Genomic DNA, 8,883 nt, shown 5'->3' on the forward strand with positions numbered 1-8,883 from the left:
ACAGTCCTGAATGCACCAAAGACATCCCATTCCAAAGTGAACTCCTGATTCTCTCTGTTGCCCAAATCATCCGGTCCTGCTCTAAATTTCCTTCCATCAACGGTGGCCTCGTGCACTCAGGCTCTGGGGCTTGAAGTCTTAGGGTTGCACTTAATGCTTGCCTCTCCACTGGCTTCACTTCTAATCTGCCATCAAACCTTTCATCTTCACCCAGAAACACCACCTCTGTCTCTCAATCTCCTTCCTAGAGCCCCACAAGGTCTCCTGTGAATTTTCTCTTTATCTTTCAATAGATCTCCCACTCAAGTCCATTCTCCACTCAGCTGTTTGTGTGGAGCTTTCTTTTCTTTTTTTATTCCCCCAAGTGTTCAGGTTTATTGAGAGCATTAGGGGCTGCAAGGGAGCCCTGGGCATCTGGGGGCGAGGCCTGGCATTTGCCTGGACAGTGGCCCAGAAAGCAGACAAGAATGGAGTATCCACCACCCGGTTTACTTGAAAGTGTGGCTCTCGGGTCCACCCCGCCCAAAGCCTTTAGGCCCAAACATGGCGGCGTAGCAGGAGTGGTTGCAGTAGGGTTTGCCTTCGTGCTCAGCGTGGCCCCTGGAGGTCAGCGTCTTCCCACATTTCTCGCACTTCTGGCAGGGCTGATACCAGTCCTTGCCTAGAGAGGTCACCCTCTCGGCGCAGTACACCTTGTCGCACGTGGGGCACTTGAGCATGGCTGCTCCGGGTCCGGTGCAGGCTGCAGGTGCGAGACTCTGTGTGGAGCTTTCTAAAGCAGGAGTCTGATCACGATTCACCACTGCCTGCAATTTACGAATGGGTTAAGAAGTCGACTGCCCGGCCAGGCGTGGTGGCTCACGCCTATAATCCCAGGACTTTGGAGGCCGAGGCGGGCAGATCACGAGGTCAGGAGATCGAGACCATCCTGGCTAACACAGTGAAACCCCGTCTCTACTGAAAAAGAAAAAAAAAAAAAAAAAAGCCAGGCATGGTGGCGGGCACCTGTAGTCCCAGCTACTCGGGAGGCTGAGGCAGGAGGATGGTGTGAACCGGGAGGCACAGCTTGCAAAGAGCCAAGATTGCACCACTGCACTCCAGCCTGGGCAACAGAGTGAGACTCCATCTCAAAGAAAAGAAAAGAAAAACAAAGTCGACTGCTTATGTCCAGGAGGATAAAGGGCACACATTTTCGTCCAGGACACACACAAAGCTTCGCAATCAAACCCTACTTACACCCAAACACCCACCTCCATCTCCCACTGCTCTTTCCCCATTTTAACCTTCTTTCTTTTCTCTTTTTTTCTTTTTTTCTTTTTTTGAGACAGAGCCTTGCACAGAAGTTCAATGATTACACATCTGGAAGAATAAAGACGTGCAGCATCAGGACAGGTCCATGAGAGGGGACATGGAAGGCCAGGGGAGGACAGGGTCCCACTTTTCCACATGGCATGGGCATTATGCTTTACAGCTCATGGAAAAAAATCCGTTATAAATGATGTAGGCTGGGCAGAGTAGGGGTTGAGACTTTTATTTTATGATTCAGGGCACTGAAACTTAGATTCAGTGACTGGCTCAGAGTAACAACACTGAGGAGTAATGAAGCTAAGGCAGGGAATTTAGTTGGTTCCCTGGAGATGGAGATCCCTGAGTGCCTGAGACCAGGGGTCCATGCCCTGGACTCCAAAGCAAGGACCCTCCTCACTCCTTTCCCAAGTCCTCCCAACCCCATGGCTGCTGCAGGGAGACGCTGATGCCTGGAGAAGATGCTTGGCCCAAGAGAAGGGCCCAAATCGTGACTCAACTCCCGGCTTTACATTTCCACCCCTGACCCAAAATGCAATGACTTTCCCCACAAGAAGCCCTGCTGAAGGCCAGATGTCCAAATTCATGGCTGTCTGCCCTAGCACTTGACTGTAGCTGCCTGTGGGGAGGCTTCCCTGTGGTCAGGTGACTGCTCCGAATGACCAGGAGCCTCTTTGACTTTCAACCGACTCAGAACCCAGGACATTCCAAACCAAATGCCCATGTGATAGTTGTCCTTAGAATTAGATTCACCTCCCAACTGACCGAACCGGGCTGTTGGGCAGTTCATAGGATTCATTAACTGAAAAAGTGCCCTGCGGGGCTGGTGCTTGGATGGCTCAAGGAGTGAAGTCTGCAAGCTCCTGGGGTCTCACTGCCTATTGATCAGAGCAGCCTGGCCTCAGGCCTGGCTGAGAAGGGGCAGTGGTGGCACCAGCCCTGAGTGGGTGCCTCACCACTCCCACCCTTCCTCACCAAAACTCAGGCCCTGCTGTACAAACTACAGCAACTACTCCAATCTCTTTAACAGCTTCAGGTCTACAGTGCCTTCAGTACAGTAACTGGCAGGGGGTGATGTCGGGGCTAAACCTGCTGTCTGTCCAGGTGCCGACTGGGATGCCTCTGGGAATGGGCAGGAGAGTTCCTTGACCCCAGATCACTTTTCTGGTGTATCCCGTATTTAAACCTTCATGATCTTGTTGTATCTTTGAGCCATAATCTTCAGAAAATACATTCAAGGATGGGCATGGTGGCTCATGCCTGTAATCCCAGCACTTTAGGAGGCTCAGGCAGGTGGATCACCTGAGGTCAGAAGTTCAAGACCAGCCTGGCCAATATGGTGAAGCCCCTGTCTCTACTAAAAATACAAAAATTAGCCAGGTGTGGTGGTGGGCACCTCTAATCCCAGCTACTTGGGAGGTTGAGGCAAGAGAATTGCTGGAACCCAGGAGGCAGAGGTTGCAGTGAGCTGAGATCATGCCATTGCACTCCAGCCTGGGCAAAAAAAAGTGAGGAGGGGAGGGGCATCATTGCAAAACTTCTCATCAAAATACTGGCAAGTGGAATCCAGCAGCACATCAAAAAACTTATCCATCCACCACCATCAAGTAGGCTTTATCCCTGGATGCCAGGTTGGTTCAACACATGGAAATCAATAAATGTGATTCATTGTATAAACAGAACTAAAGATTAAAAGCACATGACTATCTCAATAGATGCATAAAAGCTTTCAATAAAATTCAACACCTCATCATATTAAAGTCTCAATCAACTACATATTAAAGGAACATACCTCAAAATAATAAGAGCCATCTAGGCAGACATGGTGAGTCCCACCTGTTATCCCAGCACTTTGGGAGGTCAAGGTGAGTGGATCACTAGAGATCAGGAGTTCAAGTCCAGCCTGGCCACATGATGAAACCCCATCTTTACTAAAAACACAAAAATAAGCCAGGCATGGTTGTGGGCACCTGTAATACCAGCTACTTGGGAGGCCAAGGCAGGAAAATCACTTGAAAAACTCAGGAGGCAGAGGTTGCAGTGAGTCAAGATCAACACTACTGCACTCCAGTCTTTATGACAGAGTGAGAGTGTCTCAAATAAAAAAAGAGCCATCTATCAATTCTTTCTTAATGATACAAAGGAATAACAAAAGCAAAATACCAAGTCTATAGTCATCTCATTAGATTTAATTACCAACTACTCATCTGTTTTGCAACACAATGAACTACTAAATGAAACACTAAAATTATCTTTTGCTTCTTTTCTTTTCTGAGACGGAATTTCACTCTTGTTGCCCAGGTTGCAATGGCGCAATCTTGGGTCACTGCAACCTCCGCCTCCTGGGTTCAAGTGATTCTCCTGCCTCAGCCTCCCAAGTAGCTGTGATTATAGGGATGCGCCACCACACGGGGCTAATTTTGTAGTTTTAGTAGAGATGGGGTTTCTTCATATTGGTCAGGTTGGTCTCGAACTCCCGACCTCAGGTGATCCTCCCGCCTTGGCCTCCCAAAGTGCTAGCATTACCGATGCTTCCACCCCCAGCAAAGGGAGGCGGTGAGTGATTGTGCTGCCTTGCTCAGGAAACCACACCTACAATCCTAGGATTACAGGTGTGAGCCACTGCGCCCAGCCTCTTTTGCTTCATTGTTAAGAATTCTTAGTTATTCTAGTGGCTCAGATAGAGTTCAGGCATAGTAGATGTGAACAAAGACCACCACAACCAGAAGGAGGATGTCACTGATGTTCACTATCATCCTCTCCCGGGGCCACAAGGCATGTCTGTGAACTTCTTTATTCTTTTTTTGAGACGGAGTCTCACTCTGTCACCCAGGCTGGAGTGCAGTGGCACGATCTTGGCTCACTGCAAGCTCTGCCTCCCGGGTTTATGCCATTCTCCTGCCTCAGCCTCCCCAGTAGCTGGGACAACAGGCACCCACCACCATGCCCAGCTAATTTTTTGTATTTTCAGTAGAGACGGGGGTTTCACTGTGTTAGCCAGGATGGTCTCGATCTCCTGACCTCGTGATCCACCTGCCTCGGCCTCCCAAAGTGCTGGGATTACGGGCGTGAGCCACTGCGCCCGGCGGTCTGTGAACGTCTTGCTCAGAGCTTCCTCCTCCTCTTTGGTCAGCTTGGGTCCCATCTCCTCCAAAATGCAGAATAGGTCATAAGCCTTCTTGAGGCATCCATGTTCAGGATAATCTATACAAAGACAAATGATTGCATGAGATCTGGATCACTAAAGAACTAGAAAGCCTGTTCATGTAGCACAGGTGAGTGTAAAAAATGATTCGAACCACCTATATGAGGGGACTCCCTGAGAAACGATAGCTAAATCTAATTACGTAAAAATAGACAGCGGAGGGGCCAGAATGTTGAGTAGAAACAGCTGTAGTCTGAGGCGTCCACCAAGAAGAATGAAAACAAGTGAATCCTGTGTTGGCAACTGAGGTATCCAGGTTCTCTCACTGGGACTAGGCAATTGATGCGACCCACAGAGGGCGAGGAAAAGCAGGGTGGAGCAATGGCCCACCCGCGAGCCACACAGGGCAAGGGGAGCTTCCACCCCCAGCAAAGGGAGGCGGTAAGCGACTGTGCTGCCTTGCCCAGGAAACCACGCTTTTCCCACGGATCTGTGCAACCCACAGATGAGATCTTCCTTGTGAGCGCACGCCACCAGGGCCTTTGGTCCCAAGCACAGAGCCATGCAGACTCTCCGTGGCCACTTGGCTGGAGACGGCCTAAGACTACCGAGTTCCGGGTGGGAGAGGTGGCAGCCATCACCGCAGCTCCACTCTGCCATTTGTCCCTGCCGATGCCAGGGAGACGGGGCAGGAGGAATTCCCCACAGTAAGGCACAGTGGCTGGAGCAGATTGTGGCCAGACTGCCTCATTTAGGCCTGGCCCTGACCCATCTCTCCTCACTGAGTGGGACCTCCCTGCAGGCATTTTAGCAACTCCAGCCAGGGGTTTACCAACAGAACTCTCATCTCCTTGGGAAAGAGCCCCTGACGGGAGGGGAGGCCATAGTCTCCATAGACTTAGTCTTTCCCCCGCAGTGGCTCTGAGAAATCTGGGCAGATCGGACAGGTGGGATTCTCCCAAGTGCAGCACACCCCTCTGCCAAGGGGCTGCCAGAGTGCTTCGTTAAGTGGGTCCCAGATCTCGTGCCTCCTGACTGGGTAAGATCCCCAACAGGGGGTCACCAGACACCTTATACAGGAGCGTTCCCACTGGCATCAGGTCAATGCCCCTCTGGGATGGAGAGCCCAGAGGAAGGAGCAGGCAGCCATCTTTGCTGTTTTGCAGCCTCCACTGGTGACACTCCAGGTGTGGGAGGGACCCAGGCAAACAGGGTCTGGAGTGGAGCCCCAGCAAACCACAGCAGCCTTACGAAAGAGGGCTCTGAGTCTTGCTATTAGAAATGGTAAATGATATCTCTAGGCAGAAGGAAAATGAAAGCACACTGAAATGTGAAAATATCTGGTGGGGCCCAGGAGGTGGGTGGGCCCAGTAGGTGAGGTCTGTAATCCCAGCACTTTGGGAGAATGAGGTAGGAGAATTTCTTGAGGCGAGGAATTTGAGATCAGCATGGGCAACATAGCAAGAACCTGTCTCCAGAAAAAAACTGAAAAGAATCACCCACGTGTGGTAACACATACCTGTAGGTCTAGCCACTCAGGAGGCTGAGACAGAAGGATGGCTTGACCTCAGGAGTTTGAAGTTGCAGTTAGCTATGATTACTCAATATGGACATTAGAGTGAGACTCTGTCTCTCAAAAATTTTTTTGAAAAAACATCAAATATGGTAACTACATGATAAATATGGAAACTTCCATATTATGTTGTTCTTTACTGTGGTTGTTTTGGGAACGGGGTCTCAATATATTGCTTAGGCAGGTCTCGAACTCCTGGGCTCAAGCTATCCTCCTGTCTCTGCCTTCCTAAGAGCTTGGATTACAGGCATGAGCCATTGTGCATGGCCCACATTATGTTAATTTATGTTAATGTCTATAAAATATAATTAACTCTTCAAAGTTAAAAAATACATTGTGATTCATAATAAGGAAAAGTAAATTATATAACAAAGCACAAAAAGCACTAAAGCTGAGGGGTTTGAAGAACAAGCGATCATGGTCTTTTTTTGGAGACGAAGTCTTGCTCTGTCGCCCAAGCTGGAGTGCGGTGGCACAATCTCGGCTCACTGCAACCTCCGCCTCCCAAATTCAACTGATTCTCATGCCTTCGGCCTCCTGAGTAGCTGGGATTACAGTTGTGCGCCACCACGCCCAGCTAATTTTTGTAGTTTTAGTAGAGATGGGGGTTTCACATACTGTTGATCAGGCTGGTCTCGAACTCTTGACCTTGTGATCCACCCATCTCGGCCTCCCAAAGTGCTGGGATTACAGGTATGAGCCACTGTGCCGGGCCTCATGGCCTTATACTATATGTGAATGTGTAATGACATTTGAAGATAGATTTTGATAAGTTATATATATATATATGTAACATAGAGAGGTAGATTTTGGTAAGTTTTATACATTACTAAATGTATGCACACAAATATATACATGCACATATATACACACCCATATCTACACACATATGTATATATACACATAAACACACACACACACACACACTGAAAACCCTAAAGCAACCAGGATGAAAGAAGGAGGCAGGAGCAGGTGGTTGGGGGTCTGCTGTCTGTACGGGAGCCCAAGGCCTACGAAGGTTTGCTAACAGATGATGATCATCTGCCAGTCTCAGGGTTCCCTGAGTGACTGACAGTTGTTTTAGGAACATTGTGTCACACCTTCCCCAGAGACAGTGTGGAGCATATCTGAGGTGTCCCTACACTGGCACTGGGGGCCTGACCCCTCCTCACACACTAAGGTCAGGGGCTTCCACCTTGGAAGCTCAGCTTCTGAACTCCTGCCACTTGCCCACCCCACAGGTTGGCCCAAGGCACTCCCTTGGTCACTCTGTTCCTGCCCTCTTCAAAGAAGCTCCAAGCCAAAAGGCCACACTGGTGTGTCTCATGAGTGATTTCTATCTGGAACGATGACAGTGCCCTGGAAGGCAGACTGCATCCCCTTCACCTAGGGTATGGAGACCACCATGCCCTCCAAACAGAACAACAAGAAGTACGCATCCACCAACTACCTGAGACTAATGCTTGAGCAGTGCCGGTCCTGCAGCAGCTACAGCTACCTGCCAGGTCACACACAAAGCGAGCACTGTGGAAAAGAGAGCGGCCCCTGCAAAACGTGCTTAGGCTCCTAACCCTCACCCCACCCACAGGGGCCTGGATATGCAGGATCCCAGGGCAGGGTCTCCCCTCCCACCCGAAGTCATCCAGACCTTCTTCCTGCACCCAGTAAACCATCAATAAATATCCTCCTCAATCAGAAAACATGCTCCCTGCTCATATTTGTTTATACACTTTCCGTCCTAAATTTGGCCTCCCAAAGTGCTGGGATTACAGGTATGAACCAATGTGCTTGGCTGGAAATCACATCTCAACATGAGATTTGGAGGGCACATACCCAAACCATACTAGCCTTCAAGGTAAATTCTGGGCACCTGGCTATTCTTGAGAAGTAAATTAGCAACTTGATAAGAACAAGGTAATAATTGGCTGGGTGCAGTGGCTCACACCTGTAATCCCAGCACTTTGGGAGGTCAAGACAGATCAACTGAGGTCAGGAGTTTGAGCTCTGCCTGGCTAACATAATGAAATCCCATCTCCACTAAAAATACAAAAATTAGCTGGGTGTAGTGGTAGACGCCTGTAACCCCACCTACTCAGGAGGCTGGGGCAGGAGGATTGCTTGAACCCGGGAGGCAGAGGCTGCAGTGGGCCAAGATCGGGCCATTGCACTCCAACCTGGGTGACAGAGCGAGACTCCGTCTAAAAAAAAAAAAAAAAAAAAAGTAATAATAGCTCAGAACAATAGCCACCCAAGTTGGTTAGGGCCACAAGATATCTGATTCCCTATAGAAATTAAAGATAATATCTTGACAAATGTGCCTAAGTTGTTTTTCGGAAGCACAGATCTCCACCAGATGTAAAATGGTGACAGCTTTCACGTCGACCTCAGATAAGGGTGAACCCAGGACTGAACTCTCACTGGTGTTCTTTGTTCCAAATTTCTTCCTGAGGGGCTTGGAGGGAATCACACTCACAGGCAAAAACTTAACATCCCTTCTGCTGACCCCAAGGTTTTAGATAAAGCTTTGCTCTCTTAACCAGCTGTAAACACAAAAAATATTTGATTTGGCAGGGTGGCTCATGCCTGTAATCCCAGCACTTTGGGAGGCAGAGGTGGGCAGATTACCTGAGGTCAGGAGCTCGAGGCTAGCCTAATTAACATGGTGAAACCCTGTCTCTACTAAAAATACAAAAATGAGCTGGGCATGGTGGTGGGCGCCTGTAATCCCAGCTACTTGGGAGGCTGAGGCAAGAGAATCACTTGAACCAGTAAGGTAGAGGTTGCGGTTGCAGTTAGTTGAGATTGGGCCATTGCACTCCAGCCTGGGCGACAGGGAGAGATTCTCAAAAAAAAAAAAAAA

General features: G+C 49.2%; 1 pseudogene; it reads right to left on the minus strand.

Annotated features, from left to right (window-relative positions):
- Positions 1-465: 465 nt before the first annotated feature.
- On the minus strand, positions 466-725 carry LOC108535097 (cysteine-rich protein 1 pseudogene; annotated as a pseudogene).
- Positions 726-8,883: the final 8,158 nt, after the last annotated feature.

Source organism: Rhinopithecus bieti, unplaced genomic scaffold (genome assembly GCF_001698545.2).
Source record: "Rhinopithecus bieti isolate Rb0 unplaced genomic scaffold, ASM169854v2 scaffold_12783, whole genome shotgun sequence".
In the NCBI taxonomy this organism is placed as follows: domain Eukaryota; kingdom Metazoa; phylum Chordata; class Mammalia; order Primates; family Cercopithecidae; genus Rhinopithecus; species Rhinopithecus bieti.